Source organism: Podarcis gaigeae (assembly GCF_964106915.1).
Source record: "Podarcis gaigeae genome assembly, chromosome: 17".
Classification (NCBI taxonomy): Eukaryota; Metazoa; Chordata; class Lepidosauria; order Squamata; family Lacertidae; genus Podarcis; species Podarcis gaigeae.
In genome coordinates this window covers 1,276,291-1,292,543 of record NC_139694.1, presented here as the reverse complement: position 1 = coordinate 1,292,543, position 16,253 = coordinate 1,276,291, and the positions used below count along the sequence as shown (strand labels likewise).

At 46.2% G+C, this 16,253-nt stretch overlaps 1 protein-coding gene across 5 annotated transcripts in view; it reads left to right on the top strand.

The window, feature by feature from the left end:
• ADGRL3 (adhesion G protein-coupled receptor L3) overlaps nucleotides 1-16,253 on the top strand; it is a 526,579-nt gene that overhangs the window by 500,916 nt on the left and 9,410 nt on the right. The window lies entirely within an intron of this gene.

Sequence of the window (16,253 nt, the reverse complement as noted above, 5' to 3'; positions counted from 1 at the left end):
CCTAAGCACTTAAAAGATTTTAGTGCCTAGGGGAACACTAATATAATCTAATTCAGTAATACCTAATTCAAAATATAAACAATAATAAAACTGTAAAATTAAATTTTATTTCTCGAAATGCAACAAAACCTACGGTAAGAGGGAAAATGATGTTTATTTTTGTATACTTCCCCTTTATTTACATTTGAAAAAAATTCTCCCACATTTCCTAATTGAAAGGCCTTTGATCAGATCATTCAAACTAATCTTACATAACACATCTGCTTCTATACTTAGCAGAGATAAGGCATCCAGCCTGACTTGATGCATAGTTGTTCTGTTAGGATTTTTAATATACTTCAACTGAGAAAATGAACACTCAGCTGAGCAATTTGTGACCATTAAGGTTAAAGATGCGGCAATGGAGAATGTCCCCACCACTTCCCTTGATGCCCTAAGCACATGCGCTTTTTTTAAAGGTAAAGGTACCCCTGACCATTAGGTCCAGTCGTGAACGACTCTGGGGTTGCACGCTCATCTCGCTCTATAGGCCGGGAGCCGGCACTTGTCTGCAGACAGCTTCTGGGTCATGTGGCCAGCATGATGAAGCCGCTTCTGGCGAACCAGAGCAGCGCACGGAAACGCCATTTACCTTCCCACTATAAAGCGGTCCCTATTGATCTACTTGCACTTTGTGGTGCTTTCGAACTGCTAGGTGGGCAGGAGCTGGGACCGAGCAATGGGAGCTCACCCTGTTGCAGGGATTCGAACCGCCAACCTTCTGATCAGCAAGTCTTAGGCTCTGTGGTTTAACCCACAGCGCCACCCGCGTCCTGGCGCTTTTTTTTGCTTTATGGTTAATCCAGCCCTGTACCCACACACCACATGTTCAGTGGGACTGCATGAAAAGGCTATGATCCACTGACGCAGTAGTTACGAACTGACTGGTACTGTGTTCCTGTAACAAGAAGGTTCTGCCTATATAGTTATTTCAGATAAGGAAGCTCCCCTGAGACGGCTCCAGTTGCCAGCTGCAAATGTAGCTTAGTGTAGAGTGGCAGAGAAGGACGCTGCTTCTTTCAGAGCTTCAAGATACTTCTGTATATTATGCTAAACCAGGCTTCCTCAACCTCAGCCCTCCAGATGTTTTTGGCCTACAACTCCCAGGATCCCTAGCTAGCAGGATCAGTAGTCAGGGATGATGGGAACTGTAGTCTCAGAACATCTGGAGGGCCAAGGCTGAGGAAGCCTGTGCTAAACTCTAGACTCCAAGCAGAATCCAAGCCCCCTTGATTCTTCAGTGATGTCTGTTTATTATCTCCCAAGCCTTAAAGACAAACAGCCTTTGTTTGAGGACTAAAATCTTGATATTTTAAATTCTGTTTTAAAATTGTTGTTTTAAACTGCTGTGAAATCCTTTGCAGATTCATAAAATAGACACACCCACAACACACATTGCTTTATGATACTTGCTAGCCAGATGTTTGAAGCATGAATTAAGGACATTGAACTTAACGTGACACAGAACTCGCTGGAAACTTGGCCATCTGATAGTAAGTTCTTGGTCCTGCAACAAAATGCGCTACGCTGCAGGGCTGTCGGAAGCCACTGCCTCCCTGCCACAGTCCCTTCCAACTTGCATTTTTTATTTTACTATTCATTTTCTTCCATTTATATCCTGCCTACCTTCCTTCATGGGACACAGGTGGCACTGTGGGCTAAACTACACAGCCTAGGGCTTGCCGATCAGAAGGTCGACAGTTCGAATCCCTGCAATGACGGGGTGAGCTCCCATTGCTTGGTCCCTGCTCCTGCCAAACTAGCAGTTCGAAAGCACGCCAGTGCAAGTAGATAAATAGGTACCGCTCCAGTGGGAAGGTAAACGGTGTTTCCGTGCGCTGCTCTGGTTCGCCAGAAGCGGCTTAGTCATGCTGGCCACATGACCCGGAAGCTGTATGCCGGCTCCCTTGGCCAATAAAGCGAGATGAGCGCCACAACCCCAGAGTCGGCCACGACTGGACCTAATGGTCAGGGATCCCTTTACCTTTACCTTCCTTCATGGAACACAAGGGGCATTGCATGTATTTGCTGGGCACTGACCACACCTAGACATGCTAAGCTTGAGAATGTTGGTGATCTCACCATGGAAGAATTAAAAAACTCCATCCCCAGAGCCACTTTACAAATAGCCATGAAGTTACATACCCAGACAATAAGATGGTTCTATCTATGCTCCTTATATCATTAGAACCAAGTTTGCATGTACCAAAACATGGCTTGGTGGGAATATGTGTGGGGGTTCCCAGAAGGAACACCATATTTCTATCTGCTGCTGTGAGCTAGCCATGGTTTAGCTTACTGCGTCTTTCTAGGGTTGTGGTTTGTCCCGCATCAAAGTGCAAGCTGTAACCAAGGTTTATTCTTTGGGAAAGGCAAGTCTCCTACCATTGCCAATGCCCTGAAATCATTAGCAAAGAGCTGGAATCTGCAGATCTAGGAAGAATTCACTGCCAAGGACCATCCTGCCTCTTCTTCCTCCTCCTCTTCCTCCTCCTCCAGGAGAGAAGGCAGAGCTGAGCAGCAACAGAAGTGCACAGTCATTAGCCTCTGGAAAGAAACAGGATGAGACCTAAAGGCAGGACAGAGTCGCGTGGTGAACAAGACCCCCATGCCTACCCACTGACTAACATGCGCTGCAACATGCTGGCTCGTCTGCTTAGTTCAGCCAGTGCTCTCAGGATGGTGCTGTGAGTGCAAATCCAGCCCAGCCAAGCAGCAGCTCTCTATCTCTTTGGCCTTTTTTGTCACGGCACCCAGGCTTTAGATATGTGTCTTGCACAAACACTCAGTATGGTTAGAAGGCGTGCAAAGGTGCATTTTTTTAAACCAAGCTTCTGGGAATTCCGATTCATTGTTTACCCTTCTTTTAATAATGTTATATTATGTGTGCTTTTAAAAACTTGGATTTGTTTTGATTCTGTTTATTTATGAAACTGTCTTTAGTAACCCACCCTTGGACCTATTAGTGACGAGTGGGCAATAAATACATTTAAATAACCAAAGAGGTCCCCAGACTGCCCAGAAGCCTGTAGGCCTAGCTACCGAGAATATTGTGCAGCTGATCATGGAGTTGGTACTTAGGGGAAGGGGACAGGAAGCAGATTGATAGATATATAGATATATAGAGGGACGTGGGTGGCGCTGTGGGTAAAACCTCAGCGCCTAGGGATTGCCGATTGCATGGTCAGTGGTTCGAATCTCCGCAGCGGGGTGAGCGCCCGTCTTCGGTCCCAGCTCCTGCCCACCTAGCAGTTCAAAAGCACCCCTAAGTGCAAATAGATAAATAGGTACCACTCTGGCGGGAAGGTAAACGGCGTTTCCGTGTGCTGCGCTGGTGCCGGCTCGACAGAGCAGTTTCGTCACACTGGCCACGTGACCCGGAAGTGTCTCCGGACAGCGCTGGCCCCCGGCCTCTTAAGTGAGATGGGCGCACAACCCCAGAGTCGGACACGACTGGCCTGTACGGGCAGGGGTACCTTTACCTTTACCTTTAGAGATATAGATATAGATATAGATATAGATATAGATCTAGATCTAGATCTAGATATACCTACAGTCCATCTGGCTGGGTATCCCCAGCCACTCTGGGCAGCTCCCAACAGAATATTAAAACATGATAAAATATCAAACATAAAAAACTTCCCTAAACAGGGCTGCCTTCAGATGTCTTCTAAAAGTCAGATACGTAGTTGTTTATTGCCTTGACATCTGCTGCGAGGGCGTTCCACAGGGCGGGTGCCACCACTGAGAAGGCCCTCTGCCTGGTTCCCTGTAACCTCACTTCTCACAATGAGGGAACCGCCAGAAGGTCCTCGGCGCTGGACCTCAGTGAACGATGGGGGTAGAGACGCTCCTTCAGGTATACTGGACCGAGGATGTTTAGGGCTTCAAAGATCAGCACCAACACTTTGAATTGTGCTTGGAAATGTACTGGGAGCCAAAGCACAGCTTTGGGGTGGGGATAGAGGCCATTTCAAAGACAAGTAGTGTGTGTGTGAGAGAGAGAGAGAGGGGGGGAACACTTAGGCAGTAGTCACTGGTTTCAGAATATTTTCTGTCATGATCTGGGGGTGCAGGGGGGACACTTAAGGGACATTTCAATTTTCTCTACATTTCCAGTTTTCAAATAGATTTTTTTGTCTTGTAAGACCTGGCAGCCTACCAGTTTAAAACGTTTGTCCTGAATCACCCACTTTCTCAAGAGTAGTCGCTCTAGAGAAATCAGATTTGCAGAATTCAGAAATGTTGAAATTATTGCGTTTATCTGCAATTGACCCCCTTTTTATTACATTATTTTGTCCTGCAAGAATACTGACCATTTTGGTTTTGTTTAAATCAAATTGCTATGCGTTGCCATCTTGTGCGTTGTCTACAATGTGACTGCAGATACCTACAGAACAAAGAGCAGCTATGGGAGGATATTCGTTGAGGAAGCCGCCCTGGAACTTCACACAGACGCTAAACAAACACACTCTTTCAGAATCACAGTTATCTGTCCAATCTAATCCTTTGTGAAAACATATTATTGCATATTGCAAAGATATATTTAAAAAGAAACATGATCAGTTCACAATCAGTGTTCTTCAGAATCCAGTGCATGACAAATTATTGCAGTTTGAGTGGATATCACATACAGTCAGCATAGAGATTTTAAAAATCTGCTTAGATTGCTGGTGTAGAGAGGAAAAGAAGCACATTCAGGAATAAATTCTTTGGGAAAATGGAGAAATTTTACTCACTGTAAATTCTTGCTCCCTGGAAAGGAAAGAGGGAATACCAATTTCCTGAAGGACATCCATCAAGGCAGGAGACAAGGCTTACTAATGGTTGACTCATCCCAGGGAGGGCCTCCCACAGTTCCCAAGATCAGACTAGGGAGAAAAGAGAAGCCCATAATGCAGATGTGAACACCAGGCAAAGAAGAACATGCTGAAAGAGTGAGGTCCAACTCTGAGGGCCTTCTGGCGGTTCCCTCCCTGCCAGAAGTGAGGTTACAGGGAACCAGGCAGAGGGCCTTCTCAGTGGTGGCGCCCGCCCTGTAGAACACGCTCCCATCAGATGTCAAGGAAATAAACAACTACGTATCTGACTTTTAGAAGACATCTGAAGGCAGCCCTGTTTAGGGAAGTTTTTAATGTTTGATTATTTTATCGTGAGTTTAGTATTTTGTTGGGAGCTGTCCAGAGTGGCTGGGGAAACCCAGCCAGATGGGTGGGGTATAAATCAATCAATCATCATCATCATCATCATCATCATAGTTAGTAGCCAATGATGATCCAGTCCTCTTTTAAAGCCATTATGTAGGGATCCTACACAAGTAAGACAGTCTCCCTGATGCAATGGTTCAGCCCCCCAACAGGTGGGGGGAGTAGGGGGGCTGCAGTAACAGAGCCATACTTGAGGAGGCAGGGATTACCAGACTCACCTCCACTCTTCCCCCTCACACAAGGATAATTAGAGGAGGTGGCAGAATGGCTGGATAAGGCTAATGAGATCTGAACATCTGCTTGCATTATCTGCAGCATACAAAGGCCTTGAAGATAGACAATCCCAGGATGCCAGCTCCTCTGTCCAAAGGTGCATTGTTCATGCAAATACAGATCCAATTGCTAAAATACAGGGAGATGCTGAGGATGTTTCAGACTTCTTGCAGTTGTTGGAAAGATCCCACCTGTACAGGGTTCCTTGCCGCAGAGGATCTGCAACAGCCTGATCCATCAGTGGCGTCTTGAGATAATCCATGATGGCCTCTGGCAAGGATTATCAGTTGCTAAACAAACATGCTGCATTACTTCAGGTGGGGCCAGACATTTCAAGATCTTACTGAAGGATTTTGGAAGGGGGATGAAAGAAGCCTAGCAGAAATCTGAGGAACACACTGTCTTGGTCCCAGTCAGTAGAGAGGACAGAGTTTCTTGTTCCTCACCCCACCCCCTATCATCTGAAAGTTGCAGGATTCAAGCTGAATCAACCGTAGTTTTTTGGGGGGGTGCCACACAGTAAACAATACCCCACTTTTCCTCCAAGGAGCTCAAGGTATAGGTTCTTCCCCCTCCCCATTTTATCCTCACAACAACCCTGTGAAGTATATTATGCTTAAATATAGTGACTGATCCAACCAGTGAACTTGGTTGCTGAGTACGGATTTGAAAATGGTCTCCTAGGTCCTAGTCCAGCACTGGTAACCCTACACCCCACTGACAGAGGTAGGCACCCTCCTGTTCTTCATCCTGTCTTGAGGGTTTGGCTGCCTCCATATTGGTCATATCTGATTCAACCAGGGAGGAAGGCCATTGGGGGTTGTGTAAATTACCTCTGTGGGGAATGAGCCCATGTGCCACCAGTTTTGTTCAGGCCTAGCTTGTCTTTGTCCATGTTGCTCACAGCACAACATGGGAAGGTATGCAAAGTGTTTGGCATGGACGCCAGAGGAAGAGAGTGGTATGAACCACTTTGGACTACAACTCCCAGTACCCCTAACCATTAGCCCATAGCCTCCACCATAGGGACACCATATTCTATTATTATTATTATTATTATTATTATTATTATTACCCCACCCATCTGACTGGGTTTATAAAAACACAATAAAACATTAAACATAAAAACCTTCCCTATACAGTGGTACCTCAGGTTAAGTACTTCATTTGTTCCGGAGGTCCGTTCTTAACCTGAAACTGTTCTTAACCTGAAGCACCACTTTAGCTAATGGGAACTCCTGCTGCCGCTGCGTGACTTCTGTTCTCATCCTGAAGCAAAGTTCTTAACCTGAAGAACTATTTCTGGGTTAGCAGAGTCTGTAACCTGAAGCGTATGTAACCCGAGGTACCACTCTACAGATCTACCTTCAGATGTCTTATAAAGGTTGTATAGTTAATTATCTCCTTGACTCGGGGGTCGGATTAACTCCATACCTTCCAACATTTCCCTGATGAAAATAGGGACGTTCTAAGGAAAAGCGGGACAATCCAGGATCAAATCAGAAACCAGGACGGCTTCTGTAAATCCGGGACTGTCCCTGGAAAATAGGGGAACTTGGAGGGTCTGTTAGCCATGCTAGCTGGGGATGGTGGGAACTGAGGGGTGGGCTATGTTCTGTGCACCTGCCTGGTTGCCCTCTCGGACTTACAGGTCCAAGAGGCAGGTGCAGAATAACTGTGCTGCTTCTCAAGCACCCCCCACATGCCTGGCGCAGAAGAGAAGGCCTGGGTGGAGGAGATGGATGCTACTGAGCAATCTCTCCTTGAGGATTAGAAGATCTGCTGCTGCTGGAGGAACGAGGCTGCCGCCTGTGGCTTTTTATTTCTCCAGGGCCCCTGTCATGGTCCCTATGCCCAAGTCACTTGCGTGGCACTCCTCATAGGGCTTCTTCTGTGGGGAGAGCAGGTGTGATCATTGAACTGAGTGACACCCCCTCTCCCCACAAGAGCCGGCAGGCATAGCTTTTCACATCCCTTGAGACACCCATGTCGGCAGAGTAGCTAAATTGCAGCTACGAAGCCATGTACAGTACTGACTCCTTTCTTGAAATCAAAACAATGTCCAAATACCGTATGTTTTGCTCTATAAGACTCACTTTTTCCCTCCTAAAAAGTAAGGGGAAATGTGTGTGCGTCTTATGGAGCGAATGCAGGCTGTGCAGCTATCCCAGAAGCCAGAACAGCAAGAGGGATTGCTGCTTTCACTGCACAGCCATCCCTCTTGCTGTTCTGGCTTCTGAGATTCAGAATATTTTTTTCCTCGTTTTCCTCCTCCAAAAACTAGGTGCGTCTTGTGGTCTGGTGCATCTTATAGAGCGAAAAATATGGTACTTGTTAAAGTAAAGTGGTGCCTTGGTTTTCGAACGCCTCGGAAATCGAACGTTTCGGTTTTTGAACACAGAAACCTGGTAGTAACTGCTTCAGTTTTGGAACGCTTTTTGGAAGTCGAACGTGCCACGTGGCTTCCATATTGAGTTTTCCATAAGTACCGGTAAATGCTTCCAGAAGTAAATGTTTCGGTTTTTGAAATTTTCGGAAGTCAAATGGACTTCCAGAATGGATTGTGTTCGAAAACCAAGGTACCACTGTATTCTAAAGCTTTTACTAGCAGAACATATAGCTAAAGAAGAATATATGCAAAGTATTTACATTCACATCCAAGCATGGGCTGAGTTTTTCCTGGTAGAAGATTACAGCTTCTTCCCTCAACATTCAAGCAAACTGTGCCTTTCCCTCTTTCAGTACAGTGCTACCTCGGGTTAAGTACTTAATTCGTTCTGGAGGTCCGTTCTTAACCTGAAACTGTTCTTAACCTGAAGCACCACTTTAGCTAATGGGGCCTCCTGCTGCCACCGCCAAGCAATTTCTGTTCTCATCCTGAAGCCAAGTTCTTAACCTGAAGCACTATTTCTGGGTTAGTGGAGTCTGTAACCTGAAGCGTATGTAACCTGAAGCGTCTGTAACCCGAGGTCCCACTGTACTTGCACTCAGAATTATTTATGCACATAACCCATCTAGGCCATGCAGGTCCTTCTGAGAGGTTTCCACTTTTCCCTTCCAGCTGATTTCTCCTTACTGCTTCTTTGGGAGAACATCAACTTCTGTACATCTTTTCTGTCACATACATTCACACAGAAACATTAGCACGCCTCTCCTCTATTGCATTTGGCGCGCGAGAGAGAGAGTTATCCAGTGCTGCTGCTTCTTCAGTGTTCATGGAGATAGCGCCATCGCTGTCAAGTTTCTCACACCAAACAAAATGGAGAATGTCATAAAAAATACCTCCCCTGTGACCAAAATTAACCAATCGCACAAGAGTTACTGGGGAACACTGCAGAACGAAACACACCGTAATGTGGTTTAAGCATTCCCAATTTCAGTACATTAAATCACTATACTTAGCAAGCAGCCCCTAAGCCAAGGTGTGTCTCCAGTGGAAGGGAGAAACTGACAGGGGAGTCGTGAGCAACTCCTGCCTTTCCCACCTCCCTGCCATCTCATGCAAGTTCTACCTCCGACTCACGGTGTCTGTTGATGGTGGGGCTGTCCTCTTCAGTGGGTGCCATTGCTGCTGCCACTCTTCTTCCCCAAGGCACGGCTGAGGCAAGGAGGAGCGCAGGTGGCTGGTCCAAGTCCCTCCCTCACCTGCCCAGGCCAGGGGGCAAAGCCACAGCAGGGAAGGCACGAGCCTGGCAAGTCTTCGCTCTCCTCCATGGTGGAGAAGGCACCAGTGCAAGGAAGGCAGTGGGGGGCAAGGCAAGCTGGTCCTGAGGGAAAGGGCCGCTTTGGAGAGGTGGAGCAGGATTCAAACCATCTTTCCAGGTGTCTTCTGCATCTCTCCCAGCAACATGCATCTTGAGACAGTTGACTTTCCAAGCCAGGTGTGGCCCCACAGAGTACCAAACGTCATGGCCTGGGCTCCCCCATTCCACATGGAGTGAGTTGAGAAGGCCCATATGCCTTTCCCTGACAGGCTTTTGAGGTAAAGAGGGAGAAGTCCAACTGAAATAAGAGGAAAAGCAAATGTGAGGAGGCACACAGAGGCCTTTTCACCACTGCAGCTTGCTGTTACAGATGCTCTGCTGAGAGACAACCTCCTGGTTGCTAGGCAGGGCCTTTCTGAGTCCTTCTGGGACGCCCTCCCAGGATGGAGTCAATTATTATTTGGTCCTGCCACCTGCCTTAACAGGAGGGTATATCCCAAAGGATGGTGAATGCCAGCCTTCCTGCCTCGGCGAACCAAGTAAAATATACAAATATACTCGGTGTATTTGTATATATCTGTATATATAGATATATACAGATATACAAGAGTTTTCATATCTGCAGCAGTAGTAGTAGTAATCAGTGCTTTTTTTCCCTAAAAAAATGTTTAGGGGTGTTCTCATTTTCCTACTCATATTGAAATACTTCCCCTCAATGAGGCCAAACTTAGATTCACAAAATGTTTAGGGGCATGCGTACCCCTGTGTCCCCCCAGAAAATAATAACAATAATAATAATAATAATAATAATAATAATAATAATAATAATAATAATACATCTATTACCTAAGCTCACATGGCATGTTACAACATTAAAGCACAGCATTTCAACAACATATTATAACAGAATTATATAAAGGAGGTGGATCCTAAAAATATACACCTAAAATGTCAAATGCCAGGGCAAAAAGGTTTGGCCACTTTTGTATGTGAAGGAGGGAAGAGTGCGCAACACCCTATTATTCCTTACCAATATGGATGCATGATTCTCACCTAGGGCAGTTAGAGGAGGGAGGAAGAGGGTGGGGATTGTAGATAGATAGATAGATAGATAGATAGATAGATAGATAGATAGATACAAGCACACACACGCACACACACAAACTGCTCTGAGGTTTCATTACAATCAAGTAGTATATAAATCTTGTGAAATGAAATAAAAAAACAAGACCCAAAATATGAAAGAAGTGCTGTATTGAACTCTCCAAACATATTAATCAAAAAATAAATATGCAATTAAACAATAGCATAATATATACAGTATTGGAAGACAGAATACTGCTTGAAAGTATGTTTTGATTAATTAGTCCATTTTGACTAATTAGTCTTGTCCATTTAAGCTAGTATCCCAGGGAAGAGTGATAGCACCACATTCCTAAGGAAATGTATTCAAGGCCCTCACATACAATACTGGCTGAGAGAACTTAATTTGCCTCTGCAGCTGCATTTTCATTGGTAGATTGCTAGCTGTAAGCACAACTTGCTGGAATATATATGGTATAATTATACAAAAACCTTTTAAACTGTACAATAAGCACACTTCCCCTTCAGTCTGTGGTGTCTGACAGGGAATTTGCGCAGCTCGAAAATCTTTCTAAGACACCATTATATCAAAATGGAGCAAAAAAACCCAAAAACCTTACCAGCTTGCTGTTCAACACAAAGGCAGACATATCAAAGCACTCTTTATTGGCAAGGTCACAGATGAAAGCAGGAAAGAATCATCTTCCAACTCTGATTCTTGGACAATCTGAATTCAAATCTGCTTAACTGTATTCAGCTGGATCCTGAGAGAATTAGCTAGGATCATTGCAGAACCACCTGTTACCTTGCATAAAAATACTAGTGCAGATTCACAGGTACATGTTCCAAAATGGAAAGAAGGAAGACTCAGAAAGCTGTGCGTCCTGCTACTTGATTTCTATAGTTGAAAAGGTACTAGAACAAAGTGCTAATACTGTTGAATGGTCTCTTTAAATGTGAAGGTTCATTATTGTTCCACAAGATGTGTATGTCTTTGAGGGCCAGAGCAAATAACGAGACCTAGTTTTACAGCTGTGAAACAATATACCAGGTGCTGCTAAGTTGTGTTAATTAAGCTGTGTCAGTAATTGGGTATAGTATATAAAGAGCAGCACCTAGCTCTCTGTCCTCTGGGGGATGGGTGGGTCATGCTTGTTGGTATATTTAGTGTAAAAGGAGTTTTTGTTTTTGTTATTAAAACCTTGATAAAGTTATTTTTGAGTTCCTTGTAATGCGTGGTCTCCCCAGCAAGCTTTCTGCAGCGCAACTAAACTGCAAATAGCCAACAAATACATGAGGACCTTAGACTAGTGGAAAATTGACTCAGAAAGACATGCTGACTGCTACTAATTATGCCTTAACCAACTTCATTTCTGAAAATTAACCGATTTGGTAAACAAGGAGAGTGGTGTGGAATATACTGTATATTTTTAAATATATAATTTTATTTTTCATTTTCAACCTTTACAAGCCAGTTTGCATTTTAGCCAGAGAAACAATTTACCTTCCCCTCAACTGTAACTGAACTCCAAAGTTCTGTTTGCATTAGTCACCTATAGGCAGCGCTGGCCCATCTATGAGTCAAGGTGAAGCAACAGCCTCAGGCAGCAGAATCTACAGATCTTTATCCCCCCCCCCTTGCTCCTGATGTGCATCTTCACTCGCCCCCTCTTCCCTTGTGGAGCGGTGTGCCATTTTGTGGTTTGCCTTGGGGGCCAAAATGTCTTGGGCTGGCCCTGCCTATGGCATCACCGTGCTAAATTTTCAGAAAGATACGCTAGAAATGAACACTGCAATAGCTGGAAAGCATGGTTATAAAAGGATCAGTACTGGATTGGGATGTGCAGAATATAGGGTTCAGAACCGAGTCAGGAATAAAACTGGCTAGGTGATAGAAGATATAGAAACCCGCAGCCGTTGACAAGCTGAACAGACACCAACAATGCAGTTATGCGCCACAAAAGGCCAGGCCACATTCAAGGTTATATCATAATTGCACGATTCAGAAATTAAAACCCCAGTCCAATTAAGCCTTTATTTGTACAGCATTCACCCAAAGGAATTCAGGATGACTGAAAGGGGCTTAGAAGCCAGGCAGAAAAGCTGGAATCATTCAGCCTAGGGAAAGGAGGAAACAGGTTGAACATTTTCAAATATTTAAAAGGATGTCAAAAAGAAGAGGAAGGATCTTTTGCTTCATACCCTGGGGAGAGGATGGTAAGCAATGCACTCAAATTACAGCAGAGCTAAGATATCTCCCTTCTCCAGCAGATTGAAAACGCCATTTCTAAAAGCTCATCTCTCTGACACATGGCTGTAAGAATATCTGCTGGTTCCCTGCAGCTTTTGCATCAACCTCAGGCTTCAAATCTCTTATTGAAAAGCTCTCCGCCAATCTGCCTCCAACTCCCAGTTTGCTTGGCAACAAACACTCCACATGCCTTTCCAATGGTGATCACCAGGCACCAACAGGAACATTAAATGGCTTGGGATGTCAATGATCACCACTTTCCACCATCATCAATGATCATCATCATCCATTCAAGGTCATGGCTTGCTCAGGTGTTGGAAGCAGAAGGTTCACAAGAAGGCAAGGCATTGCTGTGTGGGTATGTGTGGGGGGCAGTAGTCTTGCTGGTATTTCAAAAATAAGTGTTCCCATTTTTGAGATGCTACACTGCAGTGGAGCCAGAACATTCAGGGTCCAAAGCTGACAGGTGCCACTGACAGTCACGTCCTGTGCCACGGCCATTATAATGATGGGTGTTGTGATGAAATGGGAGCACTCCAAAGAGCTTTCCCACACCCCTTTCCTTGCCCAACTGCAAACCAACAACCCTGCGGTGTCGCCAGTGGTCTTAATCTCTGGTACTGGCTGCCGCCACCCTCCCCCTTTCTCTTGCGGCCCAGACGGAAGGGGATCTGGGATCCACCCATGCAATTGCTTTTAAAAAGGTTGGTGCACCCAGCACCCCTCCGTTCAGCCTACTCACAAATTGCTGGGGAAAGCAGGGCTAGCTTCCAGATGCCTTATCCTACTCCAAGATCAAAGCAGCTTGCTCATTTCACTGGCAGAGCCCCCCTAAACCAGGGGCAAAACTAGGTGTGCTGGTCCCGGGGCGGGGTACCGTGCGGCGTGGTCTGAGTCCGGTCCTGGGTTGGGGGTATGGAGGCTGTCCGTCAAGTGTGAAGCGGGGTCCAAGGCAAGGAGCTGGGAGTGGTCAGGAACTCCAGAAGAGCATGTCAGGGTGCTGGCAGGAACAGGTCTCCAACGACCCCGCAACCTGGGACCGGGCTGACTGGCCTTTATCTTCTCTGAGGCCAGGGGCGGTCCCGGTCCCCAGGAGACCTGCCTCTCCTGGTCTTAAGGCGAGCACTCCTCCTGGGAGAACCCAGTTCCCTCTGCCTCTCTGCCCTGAGCCTCTGCAGCTCAGGAGAGGCTGGAGGGTTACTGGACCCAGAGGCAACCTCCTCTTCCCCTGACGGGGCTGGGAGAGGCGCACCTGCAGGCCATGGGTCCTCAATCACCTCCGGAGCCAGAGTGGATTCAGCTGGTGTCTGCTCCTGAGGATCCGGCACAGGTGCAGGCCCTTCAGATTCAAGGCCCTGCCCTGGCTCAGCTGGCCCTGGAGGCGGGGACTCCTGTGCAGGCTGGGATTCCTCCGGTTCAGCCTCTGAATCAGATTCCCAGGCCATCACACTAGGCTTATTTCACCAGGCTCAAAGATCCAGTTTGGCACCCCCTTTATTGATTTGCGTGCGCACACACAGACAAGCTGGGAGCATCAATGGTGCTCCTCTGGAGACTTTACCCAGGGCAAAAAAACCTGGCTAGCCCCTGCCCCCGTAGCTACAGCTCTGCCTAAACTTCCTAAAACCCAAGAACTCTGAGACCAATGCATCCTGTGTTTCTCAGACAGTTTGCTTATGAGTTATTCAGAGTGTCAAGGCAGCCCACACTCCCAGAGTGTCTCCCAGTTCTCAGAAGAGCAACTCTAGTTGCAAACGTTTAGTAGTATGAGTTCCAAGCATCTAAGAACCTGGAGATTCTCAACCTGTGGTTGGCAATCACACACAACTTCAGTGGTCAAATGGTCAAAGTTTATTCAACACAAAAAGAAAAGGGAAAGGAGGCAGAAGGGCAAAACAGAATACAAAACGGACCAGGACCAGAACACTGACTCCAAAGCTAATCTTAGTCGTTTGACTACAATACAAAGATTCCAATTTGGTTAAACCAGAGGAGGTACTTTTGTGTTGTGGCATCCTTGGAAATAAGGAGAACACCAGCCTTGGTGCAGTATCTGCCTTTTGGCTGAAGCAGCAGAATTCTTTACTTGTTATGTTTAATTGTGGGAAGCAAGGAACATATTGCCCCAGTCTTCAAAAGGGGAGAGGGATGAAATTTGGCAAAATACAGACTGAGTTTAACGTTGATGGTGAGGAAAATACTAGGCTAGAGCTAGATTTTTTTTAAAAAAAAGGAATCAGTTTGTAGGGCAGCATGAATTTGTGATGAATAAAACCAGCAAGATTAATTTTACCTCTCTCTCTCTTTTTTTAATCGGGTTTCTAGCTTAGTGGATTGTGGAAATGCTTTGGGTGTGATGTATCTTGACTTCAAGAAACCATATGACATTTCGCCTAGCAAACTAATTGAATGTGGGATAGAATATATGTGGGATAGGGGGGTTCACAGCTGATTGGGAAACCATACTCTGGGGCTCATCAATCCTCTCCTGCACCTGATACTAACTAAGATTTTCATCAGTTGCTTCAGTGAAGTGGTAGAGGTAATTCTGATTAAAGTGCGGATGGCACAAAACTAGGTCAGCTTAACACCTCAGAAGACAGGAATAAAATTCAGAAAGGCCCTGACAGAATGGGAAGCTGAGCTGAAACTAACAACAACAACAACAACAACAACAACAACAACAACAACAACAATTTATTATTTGTACCCCGCCCATCTGGCTGGGTTTCCCCAGCCACTCTGGGCGGCTTCCAACAAAGACGAAAAATACACTAAAATATCACAGATTAAAAACTTCCCTGAACAGGGCTGCCTTCAGATGTCTTCTGGATGTCAGGTAGTTGTTTATCGCTTTGACATCTGCTGGGAGGGTGTTCCACAGGGCAGGCGCCACTACCGAGAAGGCCCTCTGCCTGGTTCCCTGTAGCTTTGCTTCTCGCAATGAGGGAACCGCCAGAAGGCCCTTGGAGCTGGACCTCAGCATCCGGAATGAACGATGGGGGTGGAGATGCTCCTTCAGATATACTGGACCAAGGCCGTTTAGGTCTTTAAAGGTCAGCACCAACACTTTGAATTGTGCTCGTACTGGGAGCCAATGTAGGTCTTTCAAGACCAGTGTTATATGGTCTCGGTGGCCGCCCCCAGTCACCAGTCTAGCTGCCGCATTCTGGATTAGTTGTAGTTTCCGGGTCACCTTCAAAGGTAGCCCCACGTAGAGCGCATTGCAGTAGTCCAAGTGGGAGATAACCAGAGCATGCACCACTCTGGCGAGACAGTCTGCAGGCAGATAGGGTCTCAGCCTACGTACCAGATGGAGCTGGTAAACAGCTGCCCTGGACACAGATTTGACCTGTGCCTCCATGGACAGCTGTGAGTCCAAAATGACTCCCAGGCTGCGCACCTGGTCCTTCAGGGGCACAGTTATCCCATTCAGGACCAGGGAATCCTCCACACCTGCCCGCCTCCTGTCCTCCCAAAACAGTACGTCTGTCTTCTCAGGATTCAACCTCAATCTGTTAGCCGCCATCCATCCTCCAACCGCCTCCAGACACTCACACAGGACCTTCACCGCCTTCACTGGTTCTGATTTGAAAGAGAGGTAGAGCTGGGTATCATCCTCATACTGATGAACACCCAGCCCAAACCTCCTGATGATCTCTCCCAGTGGCTGCATGTAAATGTTGAAAAGCATGG